At 39.0% G+C, this 26,486-nt stretch overlaps 1 protein-coding gene across 7 annotated transcripts in view; it reads left to right on the top strand.

Annotated features, from left to right (window-relative positions):
• Positions 1 to 717: 717 nt before the first annotated feature.
• LOC125460360 (ERC protein 2) overlaps positions 718 to 26,486 on the top strand; it is a 1,111,380-nt gene continuing 1,085,611 nt past the window's right edge. For 3 of the 7 annotated variants that reach the window (XM_059649888.1, XM_059649893.1, XM_059649894.1), the window contains exons 1-4: positions 970 to 1,049; positions 20,743 to 20,921; positions 23,485 to 23,535; positions 24,586 to 24,646. The gene's annotated coding sequence lies outside the window, so the exon portion shown is untranslated. Of the gene's footprint in view, positions 760 to 969; positions 1,050 to 1,159; positions 1,267 to 20,742; positions 20,922 to 23,221; positions 23,340 to 23,447; positions 23,536 to 24,585; positions 24,647 to 26,486 lie in introns of those variants that run through there. The other 4 variants (XM_059649892.1, XM_059649889.1, XM_059649890.1 and 1 more) reach the window with 4 other exon arrangements.

The following is a 26,486-nucleotide window of genomic DNA, read 5'->3' as shown; positions in this document are numbered from 1 at the left end:
GACAAGAGGAGGAGTGTTTCATGAATCCAGGTATGCGTTTCAGGAAACGTGACCTCATCCTGATCTTCTACCTGTGAGTAGCCATTCTCCCTCGAGTCTTTGGACCTTGAACCAAAATATATACTGACCGCATTGTTGCCTGTAGGTCCTACCACTGAGCGTGAGACCTTTACCTGGGCCGAGGGTGACTCTCAAAAAGGCAGGAAGATAACCTGCTGAAGTTTCTAATAACCTGGGCAATTTAGCAAATAACATGATGGTGGGTGCTGAAAGGAGGGAAAGCAAAGAAAACTTCTGTCGTGACAGCATTCAAATACATCTTCCCATTCATTAGGGTAATGTGCTTTTCCAGGAGTAAAGAGAGGTGGTAAAATAGGTGATTAAAATTAAGCAGCAAAGTTTTTTTTCAAAAACCGAAAGAACTGCGGATGCAGTAAATCTGAGACAAGGATAGAAATTGCTGGAAAAGCTCGGTTGGTTTGGCAGTATCTGCGGAGAGAAATCAGAGTTAACATTTCGGGTCGAGTGACCCATCCTGAAAACCCAGATGCTGCAAACTTATCGAGCTATTCCAGCAACTTCTATTTTTTTTCATTTGTTTTTGGATAGTAGAAGTAAAGTGTAGGGCGGAATGTATTACGGTAGCGTTGCCATTTCATAATTCCAGCCCACGCCCTCTAACTGTGACAAAACTTCAACCAAGGAGAATAAAAGGCGACTGTAGCCAGTGGAGATAACATGCGATTGTGAAACGAATAGGTAGTAATGATTTGTCAATTATTACTGTTAATCAGCTCTGAATCAGAAGTGTAGCCGTCACAAAAACTACGAGTACAACTAGTAACATACAACGTAAATGGTTGTAGTAAAAATAAACGGAGGAAAAAAAGCTTAAGGTCGGAATCCAGAAGTGTGACTGTGTCTTTAAATTTCCTGGCTGAATGGTGTGGTTCCAGCCAATTGTAGAGAAGGTGTAGAATGCTGGGAATGTTAAGTCAAGCCTGGCTGGGATAAGCTGAATGGTGAAGGAGTGAGGAGGGATTCCCGAGGTAAAAAAAAAACCCGGTTTTTATTTTGTGCTCGGTTTCCACACCCCCCCCCCCCCCCCCCCCGGCAAAGTGTCAAGGGGATCACCGCATTCGGGTTCAATGCGGCTATTGCCGGGTCTGTCTTAAGCAGCAGAATCCTGATGTGGCACATAGCTGAAGGGGGTTTAATATTTTGTGTTTGGTGTGTAATGTGAGGAGACAGATGCATTGATTGGAGGTGAGCGACTGGCTTTCATTATTGCAGCTACAAGGGGAAGGCGAGACGTCTTTTGTAAATAAAGGCAGCGGAAACGTGACATTTTCTGTGCTTTAAATATAAATTCACCAGCGTTTCAGTCCGTATTTTTTTTCAGCAGAAGGCCTCGAAATGCCATTTATATTAGACATACTGTGAATGCAATACTGAGCCAAAATGAGTACAGCAAACGCCCATTGTCAGAATAAATGGTTAGACAGAACGGTGTCTTTAATGTTTCTGGGATCGCCGTTATTAAATTTTTTTTTGCTGCTTGTTTGCTTTTGAGACAAAAAAACATCGCATTTGCTTAAAAGTAACTAAGGTTTAATGAAGGTATTGATTTCTAGGCGGTTTCCTGGGCACAGCCCTCTCCATCTACAGTCTGTAGAATCTGCTGCCTTTGCTTAACCTAGTAAAGTGGATGGTGGGGGATATTCAGATTGACATCTCATAGTGAATTCAGCAAGTTAAAATTTAGAAATCTCGAATTGTTTTGGCCAGTCAACGAGATCGGGGTTGGACCGTGTTAAGTTTGGCTGTAATTTCGGTTTCAGGCGAGCCGTCTGTTTTTTGGGGAGATTTGAAAAAAAGGGACATTGCAGACAATATTGGTCTTTAACCCATTGAAGATTTTTCCTGTAGCAACGTTTTATGAACTGTTATTTTCCATACAATCGATACTTGAATTATTTCAAACATGCCTTTGGGCATATGACATGTCAAATCAAATGAGTTTCCTTTTGTATAAGGTAGTCGCTGTTTTGCTTTGAAATATTTCAGGTCTATTTTTGAGTGTTTCACTGGCGTGTGAAAATCTTGTGATGCTAGAACTATGGTTGGTAGTCTCTAAGAGGCATTGCATCAAATCACTCATTGGTTGCATACAAATAATTTGAATTGTAATTCTCTGAAAATGTCTCCTTTTAAAAAAAAATGCTTTCAAACAGCCTAAGGACTGGTAGAAATGGTTTCAGTTTCAATTGTGAAACCTGTTGGCATTAGTAGTCCACAGCATTATTGTGTGCTACACAATGCTGCAAGTGTGGTACCTTAGAAATGTTGATACCAAAACCACTTGAAAGTAAGGTTATTTGCGTTGTCATGATTGCGTGCAGTTTTTTCATGTGCTGGGATCTGGATTTGAATCCATTTGTGGTAGGTAAAATAGAAATCTCTCTTTATATTTTCAGGCTTTTATTGCTTTTCATTTGATCAATTCTATTGTTGTCTGTACTCACGTGTTCACAACCTACAACCTACAACCTGTGCTAATTGTACTCAGTGGAAACCTTAGGATGCTAGAGGTGGAACAGTGGGACTAGGTCCCATGCTAAATAACTTGTATCTAAGTGATTGTAACCTGATATTGAAATAGTTAATTTTGGATAGGCGAGCAAAAGGGGGAAAACAAATCAATATCCCATCATTTTCTTTTAAGCCGAAAAATCACAAAATGAAAAAGAATGCATAATCTAACACAACTCTACATCTATCTGTAACCAAGGCAACATGGCATGCAGTGCTGTCACAGCCTGACATATTGTTCTTGAAAATTGCATTGGTGAGTTGACACCTTTTGCCATGGAATTTGAAGTCCTTTTTAAAGGACAAAATACTACAATGTATAAAAAAGTTACTTTTTATTTTTTAAAAAAGCAAAGAAATATATAAAATTAATGATAGAACCTCTTGTCAGTAAACTTTGCAACTCTAACCAATATTACTGATTATCAACACAATCAGATGTTGCCAGGATTGCAGGGTTTCCCTTTTTGGGAAAGGCTTAAGAGGCTCAGTTTTTTCCCCCAGATTGTTGGAGGCTGACGGTGACCTTAGCGGTTTATAAAATTGAGGGGTATGGATAGAGTGAGTAGCCAAGGTCTTTTCCACAGGGTAGGGGGAATTGAAAATTAGAAAGCATAGGTTTGAGGTGAGAAGGGAAAGATTTTAAAAAGGAACTGAGTGGGACTTTTTTATGCAGAGGGTGAGGGAATGAGCTGCCAGAGGTGGCGGTCGAGGTGGGTACAGTTACAACTTTTACAGGACATTTGGTTAAGTACATGAGTAAGAAATGTGTGGAGGGAAATGGGTAAGTGCAGGCAGGTGGGACATGTTTGTTTTGGGATTATGGTTGGAGTGGACTTTGGACCAAAGGGTCTGTTTCCATGCTGTATGACTCTGATGTATGAAAATGTTTTATGACAAATTCACTGACGTTACAGAAATATTTTGAGGTGAATACAGGTAATGTCTACTGTAATCACATTGTACTGTGGAAATTTGCGCATGTAACTTTTATTTGCACAGTGATCTGAATTGGGATGTATTGTTCATGAGAAATCTTGAAATGAAGCTGCAAGTATTTTTCACAGTGAAAGAGGACAAACCCTTTAGGCTGAATTGCCTAAAATGGCATGATGGAGGCCAAGGAGCATGTTATCAACTCCTATAGAAATAACAAATGGTAGAGGAATATTTACGGTGATTTAGGAAGAAATAAGTGACCAAAGTGGGAGACTTTAGAGCAAACTAAGTGTGTGTTGCCTTACATTTTTAATGCTACATATAGTAAGTCAAGTATTTTTGTTCACTGTATGTTTTTACCTGCTTCTCATGGATGAATGGCTGATATCCATTTATTTTGGATGTGTTTTTAAAACTTGTATCCCAGATTGTTGGTTAAGTAAAAGCAAAAAATGATTTTACTTTTGGCTATAATGACAAATGTATGTAGCTTTAGCTTGGTCCACCCTCTGTCACTTGTTTGTGAATGAATGGAGCACTGCAGTTGATTGCAACATTGCTAGTCAGAGGTTAAAGGCAATATTTCCAACCTTGATTTGAAATCTGTTAATTTGTGTTGGAAAGTACATGGCTATGTACACATTTAAAGTCAGGAAGGGTTTGCGTGTGATTTGTGTACAGTGTTCAATTTTTTAAATAATTACTGGGTCAGTTCATCAAGAATGAGGAATGGCCAGATGATTGGGATGATTGCCATTGCCTGCTAAGTCCACCCCCACATCAAGTCCAAACCTAGTATGAATTACCACCTTTGGTCAGAGAAGAGAAAATTAGAGGAAAGAAAAACTTCACAAGACAATAGGAATTGTATAGTTTTGGCTTATTGGCTGTTGAGTTGGCATCAAATAAACTGCTCTAAATCTACAGTTGTCTCATTTTCCAGCATTTGGCCCATAGCTTTTAAAGTTATGACATTTCAAATGCTCGCCCAAGTAATTTTTAATAGCTGTGAGGTTTTCCACTTCAACTACCGTTGCAGGCAATGCATTCCAGACTCGTACCCACCATCTGTGAAAATTCCCTCCAAACTTCCTGCCTACGAACGTAAAATAATCCATCCCTGTTATTAATGCTTCAACTAAGGGGGACAGCTGCTTTTTTATCGATCCTGTCCATGTCCCTCATAATCTTATACACTTCTATCAGGCTGTCTCCTCAGTCGTCTTTGCTGTAAAGAAAACATTCTGAACTTATCCAGCCTCTCTTTAGAGCTAAAATACTTCAACCTAGGCAACATCCCAGTGAATCTCCTCCAGTGCAATCATACCCTTTCTGGTGCAGTTACCAGAACTGCTTTCAATACTCCAGCTATGGACAAGCCAGAGTTTTGTACAGCCCATACAAAACTTCTCTGCTCCTATCTATGCCACAACTGTTAAATGTCTCGTATACCGCCTTAGCTACCTTATTAAACTATCTTACTGTCTTCAGTGATCTGTGGACAAGAGATAATGGGAACTGCAGATGCTGGAGAATTCCAAGATAATAAAATGTGAGGCTGGATGAACACACCAGGCCAAGCAGCATCTCGGGAGCACAAAAGCTGACGTTTCGGGCCTAGACCCTTCATCAGAGAGGGGGATGGGGAGAGGGAACTGGAATAAATAGGGAGACAGGGGGAGGCGGACCGAAAGATAGAGAGTAAAGAAGATAGGTGGAGAGAGTATAGGTAGGGAGGGGATAGGTCAGTCCAGGGAAGACAGACAGGTCAAGGAGGTGGGATGAGGTTAGTAGGTAGATGGGGGTGCGGCTTGGGGTGGGAGGAAGGGATGGGTGAGAGGAAGAACTGGTTAGGGAGGCAGAGACAGGTTGGACTGGTTTTGGGATGCAGTGGGTGGCGGTGGGGGGGGGGGGGGGGGAGAGCTGGGCTGGTTGTGTGGTGCAGTGGGGGGAGGGGACGAACTGGGCTGGTTTAGGGATGCAGTTGGGGAAGGGGAGATTTTGAAACTGGTGAAGTCCACATCGGTACCATTAGGCTTGGAGGCTTGGAGACCGCTTTGCAGAACACCTCCGCTCAGTTCGCAACAAACAACTGCACCTCCCAGTTGCAAACCATTTCCACTCCCCCTCCCATTCTTTAGATGACATGTCCATCGTGAGCCTCCTGCAGTGCCACAATGATGCCACCCGAAGGTTGCAGGAACAGCAACTCATATTCCGCCTGGGAACCCTGCAGCCTAATGGTATCAATGTGGACTTGATCAGTTTCAAAATCTCCCCTTCCCCAACTGCATCCCTAAACCAGCCCAGTTCATCCCCTCCCCCCCCCCCCCCCCCCCCACTGCACCACACAACCAGCCCAGCTCCCCCACCCACTGCATCCCAAAACCAGTCCAACCTGTCTCTGCCACTGCATCCCAAAACCAGTCCAACCTGTCTCTGCCTCCCTAACCGGTTCTTCCTTTCGCCCATCCCTTCCTCCCACCCCAAGCCGCACCCCCATCTGCCTACTAACCTCATTCCACCTCCTTGACCTGTCCGTCTTCCCTGGACTGACCTCTCTCCTCCCTACCTCCCCACCTATACTCTCTCCACCTATCTTCTTTACTCTCCATCTTCGGTCCGCCTCCCCCTCTTTCCCTATTTATTCCAGTTCCCTCTCCCCATCCCCCTCTCTGATGAAGGGTCTAGGCCTGAAACGTCAGCTTTTGTGCTCCTGAGATGCTGCTTGGCCTGCTGTGTTCATCCAGCCTCACATTTTATTATCTGTGGACAAGATCTTTGTTTCACTTTCAAATGTCTTGTTGTTCATTGAATACTCCCCTGTCTTGTCACTACTACTTCTCTCACTTTTCATGCTTAAATTCCATGTGCCTCTGTTCTGCCCATCTGACCAATTTGTCTAAATCCATAATATAGGACATTTCTCCTCATTGTCAACCACCCAATCAACATTTGCAGATGACACAAACTTGCTTATCTTCCTGACCACATTTTAATTTAGACTGTTTGTTAACAACAAGGGATCTGGCACTGATCCCTGTTGTATGCTACTGGACACCAGCGTTGAGTCACACAAGCAGCCTTCTCCCAACAGTATTTAGGCTAGGAAAGTGAATGACTGCACATTGGGATAGGCCAACTATTTTGTGTCATCCTGTTTATCACAATGGGACATTTGAAGCTTGGGAGTTTTGAGTTCTGGTGCAAACTGACTGAGATCAATTGGTTTTCAAAAGTCAATAAATTAAATTTAATCCTATCCTTGACTGCTGCTGAATCAAACAGAGGATATAATAATCATCTGCATGTTTGATATCTTGAAGCAGAACCAGTTGATCATTGCACAACAAAATTGATATAAGCAATGTAATTAGGATTTCAGTTTTGCATCTACTGTTCCTCAACTCTAACACTATCCCCCTGCCTTATGTATCTTGTTCTGCTTATTTTCCCTCTTCTGTTTCTATAACAACAGTAAAATAGACCCATCCATATTTGTGTTGCTAAGGGTATCTCTGCTAGTTCAATGAGTATGACCACGTGAAGTGGACTGCCTGTATTTGAGCACATGAATCTACTTGAACCCAGCCATTAGCACCGAGTAAACAGTGCTTGGAGAATGTATGAGTATTGCATAGTGACTAGCTAACCATTTTATATCATCATCATCTTTATCTGACAGAGGTGTCAGGTTTCCACGAAATATTCTTTTGCAGTATGGTTGTAATCATGTAGGGAATAATTTCATGTACAAAGTCAAAAAGACTTAAACATTGTTTTCAAGATACATACTACATAAACTTAAAAATAAATCAAATCTATGGCTGCCATTAAAACAGCTGGAAGATGAATCCTGCATGCTATGGGGTAATTTAGCATGGTCAATCCGCCTAAGATGCATGTCTTTGGACTGTGGGAGGAAACTGAAGCAACCAGAGAATGTTAACGCAGACTTTGGGAGAACATGCAAACTCCATGCAGTTAACCAAGGCTGGATTTGAACCCTGGTCCTTGGCACTGAGGCACTAGTGAGCTACTGTGCCGCCCTATTGACAACATGTTGGACAGTGTTTCAGAACAATTTGAAACCTAATCTATGTAATAATCTGCAGGCCATTACACCTTTGTTAGGCACATGGGATTTTATTTCAATTTAGTTTATAGACCTTTATAATTCCAGAAGCCTTGTGAATACCAGTTATTAGCTTCTGTGAAATGCCAGCAGTTGCTACTGTGGTGCATAATATTGAACAGCTGAAGTAATTTGCTGTTTTGATTAGTGAGAGTTTGAAACTATGATATGCAGAAATGAAGATCACAGAAACCCCCCAATGCAGGAAGATGCCACTTTGGTCCATTCAGTCTGCACTGACCCTCTGAAGAGCATCTCCCCCAACCCCAGGACTCTGCATTAACCATTACTAACCCATCTAGCCTGCACATTCCTTGGACACTATGGACAATTTCGCATGGCCACTCCACCTGACCTGCGTATCTTTGTCCCCGTGCCTGTGTGGGTTTCTTCTGAATGCTCGAATTTCCTCCCTCCGTCCAATGTGCAAGCTCCACACAGGCAGTTGCCTGAGGGTGGGATTGAACCCTGGTCCCTGGTGCTGTGAGACAGCAGTGCTAATAACTGTGCCGGAGAGGAGCTGCTTCTGTACGTATGTCAAACATGTTACTAGTTCACTTTTGTGGGCAACCATCTGAACATGATGGATATTTTGCATTTATGGCAGTGGTACTGTAATTGAAATATCTTGGCTTGGTATATGCCCTATAAGTGCAATTTAAAATATTTATATACACCATATCCCTGATATGATGTGGTCTTTGGGAATGTCTTGAGACCAGCTTATGATGGTAGTGTCCTTTTCACGAGTGCCAAGTCAGTAGCCAAAATAATTCAGAACTGCACATTTAAAACCTTCTCAAACTACTTGTTCTAAAGTAAAAAGTAGACTTCCAGTTAAAATAGAATTTATTCAATATGGGAGGTGATAGTCTCATGCTATTATCGCTAGACTATTAATCTGGAGAATCAGGTAATGTTCTGGGGACCTGGTTTTTGAATCCCACCATGGCAAATGGTGGAATTTGAATCCTGTAAAATCTGGAATGGAGAGTCCAATGATGACCATAAAACTGTTGCCAATTGTTGGGAAAAACCCATCTGGTTCACTTCCCTTTTAGGGAAGGAAATTGCCATTCTTACTCGGTCCGGTCCATGTGACTCCAGACTAACAGCAATATGGTTTATTGTAAACTGCCCTCTGGTCAATTAAGGATATGCAGTGACTGCTGACCTAGCCAGAGAAGACCACGTCTTGAATGAATTAAAAAAAAATCTGGTAATGCAAATGTAACGAACTAAATACTACGATGACCAGGAGCTAAGAAAACTTGAAATCGCTGAGGTAATTTAGTTATGTGCAAATGAATGTGGGATCTTCAGCTTAAAGCTGCTTGTGTTCAAGGGCTACCGTACGGAGGGAATTTGTAGCTAATGCTATTGCAATGAACGCCTCCTGTGATTTTGTTAAATTTTAAATATGGAAGTACCTGATTTAAAATATTTGATTAGAGAATATGTGGTGATATTGCTTCAGCTGTGCCTCGTCAATCTGGAAAGGTATGTCTAAGTGATTACATTGTGTGTAGAAGTCAGTTATTTTGAAAAACGATTACTGATACTTTTGTGTCTAGGAAATTCTTGTGTATTGTGGTTTTGATGGACTGTGTGAAATTGTTGATAAATTCTCCTAATTCTGCTCCTGTGTCAATTCAAATATAGGAGATAACATTACCATGTGATTTCATCACTAATAAAGGAGCTAGTGGGAATTAAAAAAGTTGTTCCTGGAAATTGAAAGTAGACTGTCAGTAAATCTGGGCCCTTGGGTTGGTGTTATTTCATACTTGCAAGAACTGGTAGAGCAATTTTTTTTTGTCTTGGTAGCCATCCTTTCTTTGCTCATCATGAACAAGACCTGATACAAGTATGTTTTTATCTTGTGCTGCATGAGTAGGTGTCCTGACTGAATTGTATTGTCTGGATGCTTGCTTACTTGGCCCCCTTTTTTTCCATCTTGATTAACAGCCTTTGCTGCTACTACATTTTTTAAGTTACCCATGAAACGTTGACTCAGCATTCTCCCTCACTTACAAACCAAATACTTTCTTACACTTGTCTTGATCAGATCAATGATATTTTGCTTCTCAGTGATGGTATTAGATGCCCTCTTTCCTGAGTCAAGTCGATTTATGATTTTGTATTGATTGGTATATGGTTATTGATAAAATACAACAGTCCCTATCTTAAATTTAACCCATGTTTGAGACAGAGAAATATGATATGCAGTTACAAATTTCACCGACCTAAGCTGCTTTTTAATTAAACACAAGGCTGCCATCTCCTGTGGCTAAGTTTAAAACCAGCCAGTGTTTTATTGTCAGAAATTATGATTAGCTTATAACTTAATTAATGAGAAACACTTTTGTGAAATAGGCATTATACTCAAATGCATTCTTCCATATAACTCCTGAAAGTAAAAGCTTGACAGTTCCATTTTATTGAATTGCTTGGTGGTGGTAAACTGAGAGAAAATTTTGGGTTCCAAGTGGACTTGTGTTATATAGAGTCTGTCTTTATAGTGGGGCCCGATGTATCTGATCTGTAGATAGGCAAGTAACGTTGTTATTTCCTGTATCATGTATGATAAGTTTCTTGGTACACAGCAGGTGTATCATTGAACTAAGGTTGTGTTTCTTAGCTGGCACTGCTACAATACTGTATCATGACTTTTTTATTTTTCTTCTGAGCTGTGATTTTATTTTGTGGAGGTGGGATGGGTATGCATGGGACCTTCTTTGTTACGTCATCAGGCAGAATGTTGCCCAGTGGAATCATTACTATTCAGTGTAGTTCTGCACCAACCAAGACCTAGGGATCTAAATGCCATCTCTCTATGAATGAGCTTTAACAGTGCAGTAACTGAAATGCACTATATCAACATTGACTGCCTAAATCAATCTCTTAGCTCCTTTTGATCTTTTGGGCTAGCCATTGAGGTTGCCATTTAAGAAGTTCTTCACAGTCTCTGGTTAGCATCTTTTAATACACAGGCAATGGTTTGAGCCATATTTTTTTTTCCCTCCCATTTTTGACAGCTGATGAATGCGGTACCTTGTTATTTTAATTCTTGCATTTATTTGCACTGCTTCCTGAGGGAGTCATCCACAGGCATCAGTGGAAGTGATGGCTCTGGCAATAATAATTGAAATACAGATGGAGAAAATATTTAAATGCTTCGGAAATACATGCTTTATTGTTCCATGCATTGCATCTTTCTCCTCACCTGTGTCAGCACCTGGCCTTTAATTCATCATTGATTTCACAAGATTAATCTTGTATAACTCTTTTGATTATTTATTCCAGTTTTACTCCCATGTTAACTCCTCAGTTTTCGTATTTCAAAGCTCAGCTATCATGATCTAGTTTTCAACCTTGCTCTCCAATGTAGCTTTTCTTTGCCCCTTGGCTGTTTCGGATGTTTTGCCTGTTGCCTTGAACCTGAGTCCACCGCTTGCCTCCCTTTTTGCTCTTCTACCCTTGCCTGTCACTATTTCTCCTTTCTAGTTTCTGTGCCAATGGGTAACTAATTCACACAAATAGGAAACTCATGTTCTTCATAACTCACTCGCTTCGCTGCTTTCATGTCATTATCCCAGATTTGATTTCTTTTCAAGAATATGTCCCTCTGTCTCACTTGGCATCATCCAGAAATACTAATCTTTGCACTTAGTAACTACCTCCTGAAAGAGCAGGAATCCCAATTGCCTGATCATTCTTGCTCTTGCTCTCACTCTCCAAATCAGCAGACCTATATCTCTCTCCCAGGGCTAATCTCAGTCTCTCTCTTTCCTTCTGGCTCTGACTCTGTGGATATTGTCAGCAGTCTAGCTTATCACTGTCCTCACTCTGTATTCTCTCTAGAACATGTTTTATTGATAATGAAGCTGTTGCTATAAGGTGATATTAACATGATAGCCTTGGCAGAAATGTTTGAGAGTAGTGCCATCTTTTTCCCTGAACAATATTTGCTTGCCTACTTGTACTTGCTGTCCTGAAACAATTATTTTCATGGTCAGCATACCTGTGAGATTGATAATTTTATAATGGTTGTATCCTAGCATGTTGCCATTCCATCCTAGCTCTGCTCCTTTGTAAGCTGATTAATCAGTGTTAGCCCAGACCCTAATGTACCTGAGGAATACAATGTTTATACAAAGTTGTAAGGAAAAGAAGTTTGATTCTGCAATATGTCATATTCATCATGGTAGCATGCTAGAAATCAAGTCCCACTATTCCCGGAATCAGAAGTTAAAGGTTTTCTTAGATAAATTTAAAGACTTTTTTTCTTTGACAAAAATGACTATTTATTAAGAATAGATAGAATCCGACTACTGTGGACATACCTTTGCTCGTTTTAAGCCTTGTCCCCTTAAAATTTCTCAACCACTCATGCACAGATAGACACAGGCATAAAGAAAATGAGTTATGGGCTGAGGAAAAGACTGGGAAGGTAGTTAAATTATCCACATCTACAGGGTTTATGGGACCCACTGCCTCTATCTTCCTTCTCCAAATATTTTCACTTGCTTGCAGAAAGCACAAGGTGACTGATTATCACTTAAAAAGATTCTGACTTATTGTTTAAAAGTGACCGCTTACAATATCTGATGAGCTGTGCACCCTTAAAGATGTACGACTGCCCAGTTGCTCAGAGTCTGTACGTACTGATTGTTTCAATGCCATTCTCAGCATTGACGTCCGGTTCTGGATGTCACTGCTGTGCACAGGTCCACACAGAAGAATATATGTCCTTGGGAATGTTACTGATAGAAAATTAAACTGGCTTTCTTCAGGCTTGTTTTTTTTTTAACTGCAGAGGAAAGGTCAGCATCTTTGTTGTTGAAAGTCCCGTGGCTTCTGACCAATCACTGACACCCACAAAGCGTTCAGCTACTTGGGGGTTAATCTCGGTTATTGGCAGGCAGAAGGCCTTTGTCATTGACAACCGGTCACCATATTGCAGACCATCTGTTGCCTGCCGAATTTGTCTTGGTACACACCCCCTGCTCCAGCTTTTCTATCATTACCTCCCCCACTGACACAATAAAAAGCAGTGTAAATAGGCCTCAGAAGGAGTGCCAGATAACCTCTTTTAAAAAAAATGCAGTAATCCTTTCCGTGATCCTTGGTTTTGAAAACAGTTCTTTCCCCATTTCAAACCACCATCAAAAATACAGAAAAAATAAAAAGATGTGGTTTTTAGAAATACTATAGTATTTATGCCTGTTTTCTTGTGTTCCAGGAGATAACATTAACATTGCCACCTCAAGTAGAGTCTCCTTTTTGGGGGTAAAACTCTCTCCATGGTGTAACCCTTTTCTCTAAATCACCCTTAGGCTTTTCTCCTTCTTTGTCTGGGTGCAGCTGCTGCTCTGAACAACTTGCCTTGTTTCATGCCCAAACCTTCTGTTTCAAATCTCTGTGCACACATATATCAACTATTTCTCACAAGTATCCTTTTCTCATTTTCTCTATGTGGGCAAGTTCTTAACATCACTGATTTCAAATGCCATCTTGGCTCTTTCCACAAATGCATTTACCTCCTCCATCTTCTCTTGTTGCTCTCGTTGCCATGACTGAATATGTCTGATCTTTCGATTGTTTTGCTCTCTATCCACAACACACCGCCTGCCCCTGCCCCCAAGCAAGGCACTGAAATGTCTTTCCCAATTACCTATTCTTTGGCATTTAAACAATTGTGACTCTTGGTAGTTAATGATTTTTTAAAAAAAAAATCACATGCTCATCACATCCTTAATGTCCTTATTGCATTAAGATTATTCCGCTTTGTACGAACCATTCGACCAATATACCCTTCACTTCCATTCATTTAAAGTCCAACGTTTGGATGTTTTGATTTAACTGTTTGTCACTAGATCTGATGAGATTAATCGAAGCATTATCAGCCAAAATGCTCCATCACTGATCAAACACCATCTAGAAAAGCAAAAATAAACAGCAGCTTCTGTTTTCTCCAACACGAACTGTCTTCGCAAGCCACACTTGCTTCCAACAAGAAATGTGAGAAACTCATGAATTTTTTTTGTTCCAAAAATTATGACCCGTCTGTTCAGATGTATCTGCTGCTTCCTGCTGTAACCTTTTAAATTAGCAACTTTCTTGTGCTGTTCGTCCTCCACTCAGTGTCCCTGATATGCATCTCTTCACTAATAAATTGTTATCTATTCAACTTTCTTTCTGGCTTCCATGTCAGCTGATAATATCAGCAAGTTTCTCTCCTTGGGTGTTATCGCTTCTTTTCCCTTTCAAGTCGACCAATAATTATTCTTATTTGGAAAAGAAATTCAAATTTCTTTTCACAGTCCTGATAAAGTTGCCACCCTATTGTTAACCACCTTAACCTATCTGATGATAAATATCTTGCCACCTCCAAAATATACACTGAACCTTTTCAGAACCTTTCGTTAGAATCTCTCCAAATTAGGAGAGGCTCATTTGAAAGAAGTACCACAGTTTTAAAAAAAAATAAATTTATACTGCACAGAGCAGAGTGTTGATGGCTTAGAATATGGACTCTGGTAAATCTGTTTTTCCATGGAAATTGCACAAGTTAATGACTGGCAGTTAACTACCAAGCAGTGTTTAAAATTTAAATACAGCAGGCTGATTCTGAATAGTTAAGTCATTGCTCTGAGAAATAAACCTATTTTGTAGTGTTGAAACAGATGCATTGCATTTACACGTTCTTTCTATTTGTGAAGCGGGCCCTTTATGCTGTCACACAAATGAATATTGTGATCTATGAACTTTAGTGCCAATGTGACATTGAGCATGTAGACTGTATGTCTCCTTGACTGGCTGATCATATCACACAGCAGAATTGTTTGATGTTTGCAACAAGCAGTTGTATTGGCCACATCAGTGCTTGTAAAACACTCGACACACCATCTAAGGCTTAGGCATTCATTCTGCAATTAGAAATTTGCTATGTAATCCTGACAGTTATGCTGACAGTCCTCAATTGGTTTCAGTTAGATTTTCTGTATGACATATTTCTATGTACTGAAGCCACGTACATTAATACACAAGGTCCTACTCTTTTTTTTTTTCCAGACAAAAATAACACATACAAATAATTGTTTCAATTCAAACAATACAGGTAGTAGTTGATCTATGGTTCTTTTCTCAGGACAATGCCTTGATCAATCAAAGTCGAGCTGTTTGGTTTAAAATTGAACAAAGTTTGGCAGTTACTTCACAGTCTTCATTAACTGGTGCGTTCTCCATGGCCACCTCTCTATCAATTGGAATCCACTTGATGAGCAACCAGCAATTGCTTCTGGTACGGTGTATCATTTTACCTTTACTTTGGTACTTCTTGCAAGCGATCCTGATGAGTATAAAGTGAAAAGCTTTAACAACAGGTGTCTTTTCTTTCAGTAGCACTCAAGTTCTAGTCTATTTGCTATTTCTCTCGCATGACCTTTCCTCTGTTTCTAAATTATCACGCTGCCTATCCAATATCCAGGATTGAATGAAAATAAATTTCCTTCAATAAAATAGTCGGAAAAATAAACCTACTTACCTGCTACAGACTACTTTCCTTTGCCACTGACTCCATTCCTTTTCCTGTAACTGAGTAAGATTCTTCAAAATTTTATTTAATGTTTAGAACTGATGAACTTCAACCACACTTTGCACTGGAAATTGCAGTAACATTACACAACTGTGTTCTGTAAATTATCTGCAGTTGAAGCTATCGTCAATCCTTTAATTAGCTGTGGACTTGACATATTTTCTTGCTCTCCTATGATTGACCTTCCTCAAACTTGAGCTCATTCAAAACTCTGCCCATGCCTGAATGTGTAGCAATTGCTGCTCACGCATCGTTTGCATTTGCTTAGTCCTCTCTATTCAAGTGGGATAGAGGTGTGGACTTCTCATGGATACTGACCATTCTAGGTAAAATTATTGTCCCAACATTTTTATTTCTCAGTTGTGTGTTATCTGAAATGCATATTGTAGAACATAGAACTGTACAGCACAGAAACAGGCCCTTCAGCCAATCATGTCTGTGCCAATCATGATGCCATTCTAAACTAATCTCACCAGCTTGCATATGGTCAGAATCCCTCTGTTCTCTGCCTGTCGGTGTGTCTGTCCAAATGCCTCTTAAATGTTGCTATTGCATATGAAATCTCAGGCAGTGTTTTAATCAACTCCAACATCCTTGCGATTGATTTTCTTCTTGAGCATTCCTTCAGTTCTATTCTATGTATTTAATTTATTTTGATCAAACTTGATCACATATGATGACCAGTATTGCACCATTTGTTAGTCCAAGGCATTGAACTGTATTTTATTCTTCGCTGCCTTTCCTAACTAGTACCATTTCTTGTCGTTTGTATGTGTGTTGAAAATAATGTTTTTATTTTAGTTACTTTATCTTGGAAGTGTGAAGATGGCTATCACTGTGACATTTTAAGTCATAGCTCTTGCATATTAAAAAAAATCAACCAGGGACTGTTGCAATTGTAGTATGACTATATCTTCAATCTCTTACAATGTATGATAGGATTTTGCATTCCAAGCATGGTGCAGTTATTCTTGTGCTTTTTCAGCATACTAGCTTGTTGCATGTTCAGAAAGCCCATTATAAAACCATTCTTAAATTAAAAGTTGTACCTTGAGGTCATTGCACTGCCTTTTTTGAATTAATTTGGTTATTGGCTATAAAAGCTGTTTTCTAATCTAATAAATTGCTGTCTATCAACTTTTTAAATAACTCTTATGAATTCTACACCAGAAAATTTCCAACAGATGTCCTTCTTGTTTTGTGGTTAATTTTGTCATCTTTTTAATTATGTTATTCTAACCGAATATAGAACAAATTGCTCATGAAATTTTTGCATTCATCCAGATAATTTCAGCAAAATATCTCAAATACTGTTTGAAACCACATCTATACTTATTTTATTTTGTCATATTGTACTTAGAAAAAAAATGAATCCATATTTACATTGATGTACTGCTGAAATCTTAATAACATAACAGATGTTTCAGTTGCCCTCTTTCTAAGTGGCGCTCTTAACTTTGTCCCAACATTTCATTTAAGACATAGTTGAATGGATTGACATATTGTGCATTCACCTCCCAGGGATGTGACACCATTAACTTAATCAAGGTCTCATAGCGTTAACTGTGATGGTCAATGAAGTTAATCTGTGTGACTGTAATCTGTAATTTGGTTCCTGGTTCCCGGTAGGTGTAGATACCACAAGCAAGATGGATGAAGAGAGAATTGCAAGTTTACTTTGAATATTGTGACAATACTGTGGCTTTAAGATGAGTATTTTGTCCTTTTTGGTTTAAGAAGTAAGGCTGTGACAGAGGTGGTGAGTTGTCTGCTTCAAAGCCAATAAAGTAAACAGCTTGCTAGGCCTATGATTTTTTTTTGAGAAGATGGAACAATAGAGCCAGCCTGAATGGATGGGGTCAAGCACCCCAGAGTCAGGATTTTTAGTTTTACTTTTTCGGTAGCAGTTGCTCCTGGGGTTTTGAAGCTGTAGTACATTGCTCCCTGATACACTGTTTCACTCTGAGTTTTCTCTTGATACTTTTCCTCACGGGCTTGAGAATTACATGTGAGACAATCTCCTTTTACTGAACTTGCCTTTGCTAAAGGTGTGTTTGTAGGATGTTACTATATCGGAAAAGGTACTGTTTCGTAGTTAAATACTCTATTATTCTATTTCCAGTAGAGTTAATTTATTCCAATTCCTTCTTCGTTTTGTTGTATTTTAACTGTAGTATATGAATAAAATGTGTTCTGCTTCAAGACTGGTAGTTGGACCAATCAAATTGCATCTGGAACACAACCTGGCACTTGCCTTTAAATAATAAAAAGTTGGGACCTTGGCCATCTGTTGAAAATATTTTGAGATGGTATGTTCTGGTCCATAATAATGTGGATTGAACTTTTTGAGGCTGTGATGAGTGAGAGGGGAGTACTGATAGTTGTGGTGTTATGAAGGAGGCACCAATTAATGATTGAAAGTTAGCTGTCAGATGCTATTTAAATGTTAAACAGAGCAGGTCGACTCTGATCAGGGTATTGCCCTCAAATGAACCTGTGACTGACAGCCACATCTTCTGTTGAGTGGGAGCAGGTGCAATTTGTGTGTGTATATATGTTCTTGTAGTGAAACTGTTGGCTTTCTCTTGTATTGATATTCTTGCAAATTGTTCTGATAAGTGTAAGACAAAAACTTAAACAAAATGTTTTTTTCATCTATACCTGAGTTCTATGTTACCAAATGGCTATTTGACACAATAATTAAAACACATTGCTTCCTGGTGAACATTAAAAGGTAATCTTTCCTTCTAACAAAGGAAGAAAAGATTTTTATTCCTCACAGTAACCTTGTTAGCACTTTGCACGTTTTCAATCTCCAGATAATTAAAGGGCCTGATTTTTTTTTCTCTCTAACTGCTTTCTTCCCTTCATTGGCCCAAAAGAGACAGAAGCTTATGTACTGCATCTATATGCTTGGCCTTCCATTGAAAGGATGTTAATAACTAACTATCACTGATGAAGAAATTGCTGAGTTTTGGGACAAAATCACACGATGAGCGAAGAACTTGCCCTTCAGACAGGACGCACATACTATGTTCTTCGTCTGCTTGTTCAACCTAATGCAAGTTTGGTAGGACACTGATAATGTGCATTCCACTGGGTGGCCCCTGGACCCCATCATATTTTTAGGTTTAGGTCATTACTGCGGATCTGATAAAGAAATCTCTTGTATCCAAAAATCAGAAAAAGCAAATTACACCACTGATTTTCTGGTCTGTTGACCTGTAACCAAAAACAACACAATATCGTGGGTCCTGATTGGAGTGCTAAAGACATGTATTCCAGAACTAGCTATGCTTCCAGTCAAGTTAATCTAATGTAGCTACAACACTGGCATCTACCTAAGAGTTTTTTAAAAAATGCCCTTCCTTCTGTTCCCAAAAGGAGGATGAATAAAATGTAGGCTGATTGCTTATCAGTCTTCCACCATCAATTTTTAACAATGATTTTAGGTGTCATTGTCCATGCTGTTTTAGTCACACGTAATCTCCCAGTTATCTTGTTAACTGATGCTTAATTTGTATTCCCACAAGGTATACCGCAGCAGCTCTCCCCTAAGCCTCGTCACCCTAATTTGGAAAAGTATAACCAATCTCTCATCATTTGGGCCAAAATCAGAGAATTCCTTGTTTAGTAGCATTCTGAGAGTACTCCATTACCTGAACTACAGTGGTTCAAGACAGAGTCACTTGTGCCTGCTTGAGCAATTAAGCATGGCCTATAAGTGATGGTCTTAGTATCAACTTTTGCATCCTGTAAATGAACACAAAAATGAATGGCAGAAGGGATCCAGTAGACCATCTGTTATCATGGTGGGGGGTGTTGAGGGTATGGGGGGGAGGGGGGAATATCTTGTAGATTTTGGGCAGGCTTTAGAATTTTCAATTGTTATTGGAAATGCTCCTCAGTTAATGTAATTTATTCTGTAACATTTTTTCTACTGGTTCCTTTTTGACATTGTAGAAGTTGTAGGAAATTATTTAGGGGTCAGAGAGGTGACTTGCTGTCAAGTAACAGCAGATTATTTGACATTTTCTCCATTTAAAAATACAGAGTGGCATGATCCTAAGATCAGAATTTTTTTAGCTGTGTTAAAGATTTTGCATGGTGGCTGGTGGAGAATACTTCACAAAGCATGCAAAATTTTTCTATCCACTTTCCATCCTTTTCTTTTACATGGTGAAGGTTGCTAGTTTCTCAATTCTCCTTCTTCTTGTTTTTAAACTCCATGTTGTGTGATACCTGTAGTTTTTTTTAATGGTACTTCCTGTCATGATAAGATCCCAGTAAGTCAAATCCCAGAGCATCTGCTCTACATATTAAAATAAAGTGGTGCTTCCTGATAGCTAAAAGACCACTATGTAACCTGAAAAAGAAACCGTTATAGGAACTCAGCAGGCCTGACCGCAACTGTGTAACTTGATTTGCTGAAAAATGTACTTTGCTTTTAAAAAAGGCAAATAAAAGCATACAATAAAGCCGAAGTATGTTTTTGAAAAAAATTGTCAATTTAGTTCGTTCAGGCCTTGTTCAAGGCATTGAAAAATGTCAGGAGTTAGCTTTTGGGGGAGGGGGCATGGTGGCAGCGGTGGTGGTGGGGACAAAACTGATCTTTTCTTGCTTCGGGAGCTGTCTTTGCATAAGCATGATACTTTACACCCACCTTTCCCCAGGAGATTTCTGTCAAGTGATGGCTTGTGCAGCATTCCATGATTTTCCCATGCTTGTGTAGCCCAACTTTGTTCTGATTGATCAGCCGGGTCACATGACAGGTATAAACAAGTTTAGTCATTCTGGAGTTAGCTGTGTGAAACTTTGGTTTATCATGAGCGTCATTTGACTGAATTTGTCATTTTCCTGGCAGGAATGGCACACAACGTTGAGACCAAATTGTGTTGCCTGAGCTTGACTCATCACAATTTCACTTAAACTATGGTGACTACTTGGGAAGTTGGGAGTAATTTCAATCGATACTGGTTTTGGAAAGGATTGTCTGTAGTTTATAAACTTCTAGCTCGAAATATGTCCTTTTTACTGTTGAGTCAGTTTTTTCAACATCTGAAATTTTTATACATGTTTTTGTCAATTGATAGCACAGTGCATCAAAAGGGAGATCACAGCCTTGGGCAGTGATTTTTATTCAGTTCAAAGCTGGTACTTAACTAACATGCAACTTCCCTTTTTTCCCCTGCCACAGAAATACTAAGGATTAAGACACCATCTTCATATTTTGTTACTGTATAAATTCTGTGGTGCTTTCTGATGTCTTTCATTGGCCTTGTTAAATAAGACATTGGCATAAATTGGACGCAGATTAGCAAAATATAGTGAAGGTAATAAATAGAACTATCCCTCTGTGCCATATTATTTAGTGGTTATGTTATTGTGTTCCATGTTTTTTAGGGGTTGAGCAGAAGAGAATATTGTTCTGAAAATTTAAGATATTTCTCATAGTCCCCTTTTTGTATTTTTCTAGAGAGTAAACAACGAAGATAGACCACTTTGCTCCCTTCGTTTCAGAAATTATCTTCACAACTGTGATCTGGTATTCCTCTAAGAATTCAGCGTTTTTCCTTCAGATTCAGATCCTGACTTTTAACACAATTCAAATTTCTTCGAGGCTAGCTGTATCTTCGGTATAAAGTCCTTGGATATGTAAGTTGTGCTCTTTTGCTGTTTTTCTCAACATTTTATTCACTTTTATATGACTAACTTTTCACCCATTGCCTTTTTATGTTGTTACCACGAATGTGTTCCCGTCTATCTAAAAACAAACTGATACAATAGATTTGCACATTGAGTTCAGTCAGTTCATTCTCTGCTCTTAATTTAACCTTTTTTTAAACCCATTTGGACTGCCATACATTTGTTTAATAATAACATTGGCTATTCCATTAGAAACCTCCTGCGTGCCGCACCCCCCCCCCCCCCCCCAGCCTTCCAATGGGCCCATTTCCTGAACAACAACTTTATTCACTGTGCCTTTCCATGTAAGAGAGAGAAACTTGCTCTTTTTTTTACCCATTCTCTCCTCACCATCCAATTCCTTAATGAATCAGTGGTTTGATTCTTCTTCTTTCAGTTTAGGATCCTATATTTGATGCTGACAATGCCATTTTCCCAACTTTGGGAAAAGCAAATGTACATTGGGTAACCCCTTTTTATGTGGTGCACCTCCAATGGGTCCATGAGCATGATCCTGAGTTAATGGTCATGATCATTTGAATTCTCCACCTTTTACTCCTAAACTAACCTCTTTCTTCCTGTACTGTTCCATTGAAACTCCACACAAATTCTTTTGGTTAGAAACTTTTTAGCTTTCTGAATTCAGCTGAGTTCAGCAATTGCTGTGGAAATCTCTCCATTTTTCTTGGCTGGTGTTTATTCTAGTTTGTCTATTATTTTCTTTCTCCTCTTGCTTTTGAATGGCAACTGTTCACTCTTTGTACCATTCACGTCTTGTCTACATACTTTTTTTGTATCTTCCCTTTCTGCATTACCACTCTCTTCAGCCTTCTACGGCCAATTCTTTTGTCATTTTACTCTCTCCTAACTTCAGCCTTAACACACACCCTCCCTTTTCTTGTTCCCACATACCACCTTTTCATGTGTTTAACACTTATTGTAATTCTAGTTTTTAAACTAGTTCTGATGGAAAGTCACTGTTATTAATAATTATTATTAAATATTAATTATTTTTCATTTACAGATGCTACCTGACCTCACCATTTCCATTGTTTCTTGTATTTCCAGCATCTATATTTTGCTCTTGTATAGATTGTCCTTCCTGGAAATTGACACATCTACTGACTGTTTCTTACAATTTCAACATTGAGGACAATGATTATTCATTTCTCAATTCTTCTTAAATGCTTTAGAAGAGTATTTCTGGCTGTTGGAATGACAAAACAATAATCTTGGTGGGTCCAAATTGTTCTTTACGCACAAACTTTGTCATGATAATCCTTCTTGGGCAGTAAAATTATCTAATAGTAACAGTTTGCATTTGTATGGTGCCATTGGTGTCACGAGACACTCTGAGGAAAATTATCCTTACATCCTCTTACAGATTTGTTATTCCATAAAGTGAATTGCAGACCAAGTGGTGGTTTTTCCTGTAGCATAAATGTCGAAGTAAATTCCCTATTGTGCAGGTAGTTGAAAGCATTATTTCACTTTTACATTTTTTTTCAATTGGGAATTCCCAGCTTTATCATTATAAACAAGCCCAGGGGTGCACATTTTGTTTGCTACAAATTCTGAAGTAATGACTGATAACTTGGACTTGCTCCATCCTGTAACAATGCCTGTGCAATGCTGATATGGCCTATAACTTTGAAGTAGTAATCAGTTCATGCATAACAAACTTTTTCATTATGCCCAGAAATAAAAGCAATGTCAAACCACATGATTAATCTAAAATTTGGGCCTGTCTTGGTCATTAACTTTCTTCTTGCAGTCTTTCTTCTATGCTGGGGAAAAAAAAAACTGGAATGCTAAATAATTGATAAGGGCAAAATATGGATATCTCAGTTGCTATCATTGTACAGAGCACACAAGATTTTTGTCTTTGCAAAAGAAATATGCAATGACTGTGTATTCAGTACATCATTAAAAATTTTAATTCAGTTATTTAGCTGTTAAATTGATCAGAAGAGTGAATGATTTATGTTCTGTGAAATAAGTATATTCAAAAACTCAGTTTAATAAAATATCTTAGACAACTGCTACTGCAAGAAAATGCTGCGCCATGGGAGAACGCAACACCTACTTGAGTGTTAATAAATCTGTTTGTGATTCAGATGCATGCCATTTACTATTTTTAAAAGTGCAAAACTAGGTTCAGCATAATACATTGTCTTCATGGTTGGGAGGAAAATAGCAAATAAAAGCTAGACAGGTCTCAGGAGAGAGGAGTTGAAAGGAGAATTGCTCTTGGAGGTATTGATGAAGGAAGAAGGATTTTTTTTTTCAAAGAATGACATGTAGGTTGGCGTGACTTGTGAATTGAATGGGACCCAATTTTCACGATTGCTGTGATTAATCCCATGTGGACCGTGCACAGATAAGCAGGTAAATGTGATTAATGAATAGCACTGTTGAAAATTGTCAAAACTAAAAATTCAGTGGTGTAGTGAGAATTTTAAAAAAAATCAATGATACTATCTGTTTTCTGACCAGGAGCACATCAAGCTGACGTGCGTTTCTGTCCCAACAGCTCCTGCAGATTCTAACCGGCAGTTGACAGTATTTTCAAGCCTGACCTGAGGTAGGGCATTGCACTTGTGAAAATATTTGGTTATCTTAATTTGCTGTGATCCTGTTCAAGATAGTGCTATGTATTTTCCTTTTTTGGGGATTGCACTTCCTATGACCACACCAGATCTTTTCTGCTGGGAATTTTTTCCCTTCGATAAACATTCTTACTAAAAATGCTTGTTTTGCCTTACTCATTTGTGACTACAGAAGGATTCTAAAAGGCAGTGTTGTGTGATTTAGACGCCTTTAGGAGGCAGGTAGGATTTTACCTTACAGCGTTAGGATTAGGCACACCTATTTGCATGCTGTAGGTTTCTACCCCCGTTATAATATCAACATTAAAGTCACAAATGATATTCTCTATGAATGTGGCAAAGACAATAACACTCGTTGAAGTTTTCTCTGCCTGCCAGCCATCTTCTGACATGGTTAACAATGTCATCCTGTTCAATACTCCTCCTCCACTTACTGGGTGGGAATGTATTAATTTGGTTCCATTCCTCTGTCTGATTCTAGTCTGAGTATTGCATGCAATGGTTTATCTTCCTGTTCTCTGACAAGTACGTCTGATATCCTTCAAAGATCTGCCCTTGTCCTCCTATTTCTCATTTCTGTGGTGCTCCTGGATGACATAGGCACGTGGGAGCAGGACTAAGCCATTCAGCCGATTGAATGTGCTGTGCTATAGTAGATCATGGCTAATCATCTACCTCAATGCTGTATTCTGGCACTATCCATATCTCTTTAATATCGTTTGGAATGAGAAAATGTTCTGAACGTGGTGAATGATTGATCTTTCACAACCCTCTCTGCTAGGGAGTTCCAAAAATTAACAAACCCCCTGAGTGAATCACAATCCTAAATAGATTGTTCCTGATACTGATACTGTATCCCCTGGTTCCAGACACCACAACCAATGGAAATAAGCTTTCTGTATTTCCTGTTGGCCCTTTTTTGTTTAAAGAATTTTGTGAGTTTCTGTGAAATTGCCTCTCTTTCTCTTTTTGGTTCTTCTAAATTCATTAAACACCAGCTCACTCTCCTGAATTTCTTCCTACAGGACAATACCACCATCACAAGAATCAGTAGAGTGAACCTCCGCTGCAGTCCCTCTCTGGCAGGTATATTTCTCCTTGGTCAAGTGGTTCCATTTTATGCACTATTAAGGACCAGACCACATGCCCTCAAAAAAAAATGAAGATCGCTTAGAGCCTAACTTTTTCTTAAAGGCAAGTCTCTGGTGTTTTGTTCTGGATGCAATTTGACTGGTCAGAATACAGTATTTAAAGCAAAACATACTTTATTCATCCTTGATAATTAAAATACAATGAGCGAAAGAAGAAATTTTAATAATTTAACTCTGTTGGAGAAATTAACAAAATAATAGATTATTAAATATAGTAACATCCCATAAACACACCTTTTGGCAAAAGGCAAATTCAGAAAACCGACTGTCGCGTGCAACTTTAGCAGCAGGAAAACACTGGGTGAAAACAGAGTGTAGTAGGAAAAGATGTACTGCAGCTCCCATATTCTGATAAGAGCCTAGCAACAACTGCTGAAAGCTAAAACTAAAAATCCTGGTTCTTTGGGAACTTGATCACACCCATTCAGGATTCTTCTGTTGTTCCAACATTTTTAAAAAAAAAGCCTCAAAGATTGTTCACTTTGAGTTTTCAATAGACAGCTCTTCACCTCTGCCTTAAAATAATGCTTTTTTTAAAATAAAGGACAAAATACACCTCTCAAATCCATAGTATTGTATCAGCACAGTACTCCATAATGTGCTCTTACCAGTGTTCTGTACAATTGAAACAAAATTTATTTCCACTTGCAATCGAATCCTCTTATAGTAAAGACTAATGTGTTGTCCCCTGCAATATGTACTACCTTTCAGTGACTTAACAAGGATACCTAGGTCCTTTGGAACATAAACATTTCTAATCTCTCATCATTTAAGAAATATTCTGCATCTTTGTTCCTCCTGCCTAAGTGGATAACCATGCACTTATCCACATTATAGTCCATCTGCCATGCTTTTGCCCACTCACTCAGTCTGTATCAATCCCTGTGAAACCTCTTTGGTTCCTCCTCAACGTGCATACCCACTGAGTTTTTGTCATCTGCAGATTTGGAAATGTTACAGTTTGGTCCCAAATTTGAATCATCAATCTAGATTACGAACACCTGAGATCCAAGCTGTGTCCTTATGGTACTGCACTGGTCACTGCCTGCCAACCACCTGAAAATGAACCACTTTATTCATACTGTTTGCACCTGTTTAACTGAGTTCAAGAATTACAGTGGAATATCTGTCAATCCACACTAGTCTGCTTTACCTGATCTCATGCACTGAAGCTTTTTCTTAAACTCGTATCTTGTGTGGGACTTTATTAAAAGCCTTCTGAAAATTCAAATACACCACTTCCACTAGTTTTTCCTTTATTAATTTTGCTAGTAACATCCTTTAAAATGATCAGGTTTTCAAAAAACGCTTTTCCCTTTCAAAAATCCATGTTGACTGTCCAACTAGTCATTTATTTTTTAAATATTCCCATGTTTTACAACAGATTCTAGCATTTTCCCTACTACTGACGTAGGCTAACAGGTTAGTAGTTCCCTTTCTTCCTTCTCCATTTTAAATTTTACAGTCTACAGGCACTGTTATAGAATTAACAGAATTTTGAAGATGGATTCAAAATTCTAGTTATTTCTTCCAACACTTGAGGGTGAAGGTGATCAGGTCCCAGAGATTTGTAAACTTTGTTAATTTGTCTAACAAGAGTTTCTTTCAATTCTTACCAGATTGTCGGATCTTTTTTGTATTTCAGACAGACTACTACTTGTGTTTTCCTTTGAAGACAGACACACAGTAATTATTTTGCTTCTCTGCCATTTCTCTTTTCTGTTATAAATTCTCCAGTCTCTGCCTGCAATGGATGCAGACTTGTGTTTGCTAAT

Source organism: Stegostoma tigrinum, chromosome 11, assembly GCF_030684315.1.
Source record: "Stegostoma tigrinum isolate sSteTig4 chromosome 11, sSteTig4.hap1, whole genome shotgun sequence".
NCBI lineage: Eukaryota > Metazoa > Chordata > Chondrichthyes > Orectolobiformes > Stegostomatidae > Stegostoma > Stegostoma tigrinum.
The sequence above is the reverse complement of the archived record's forward strand: the minus strand, read 5'-3'. Positions and strand labels throughout refer to the sequence as shown.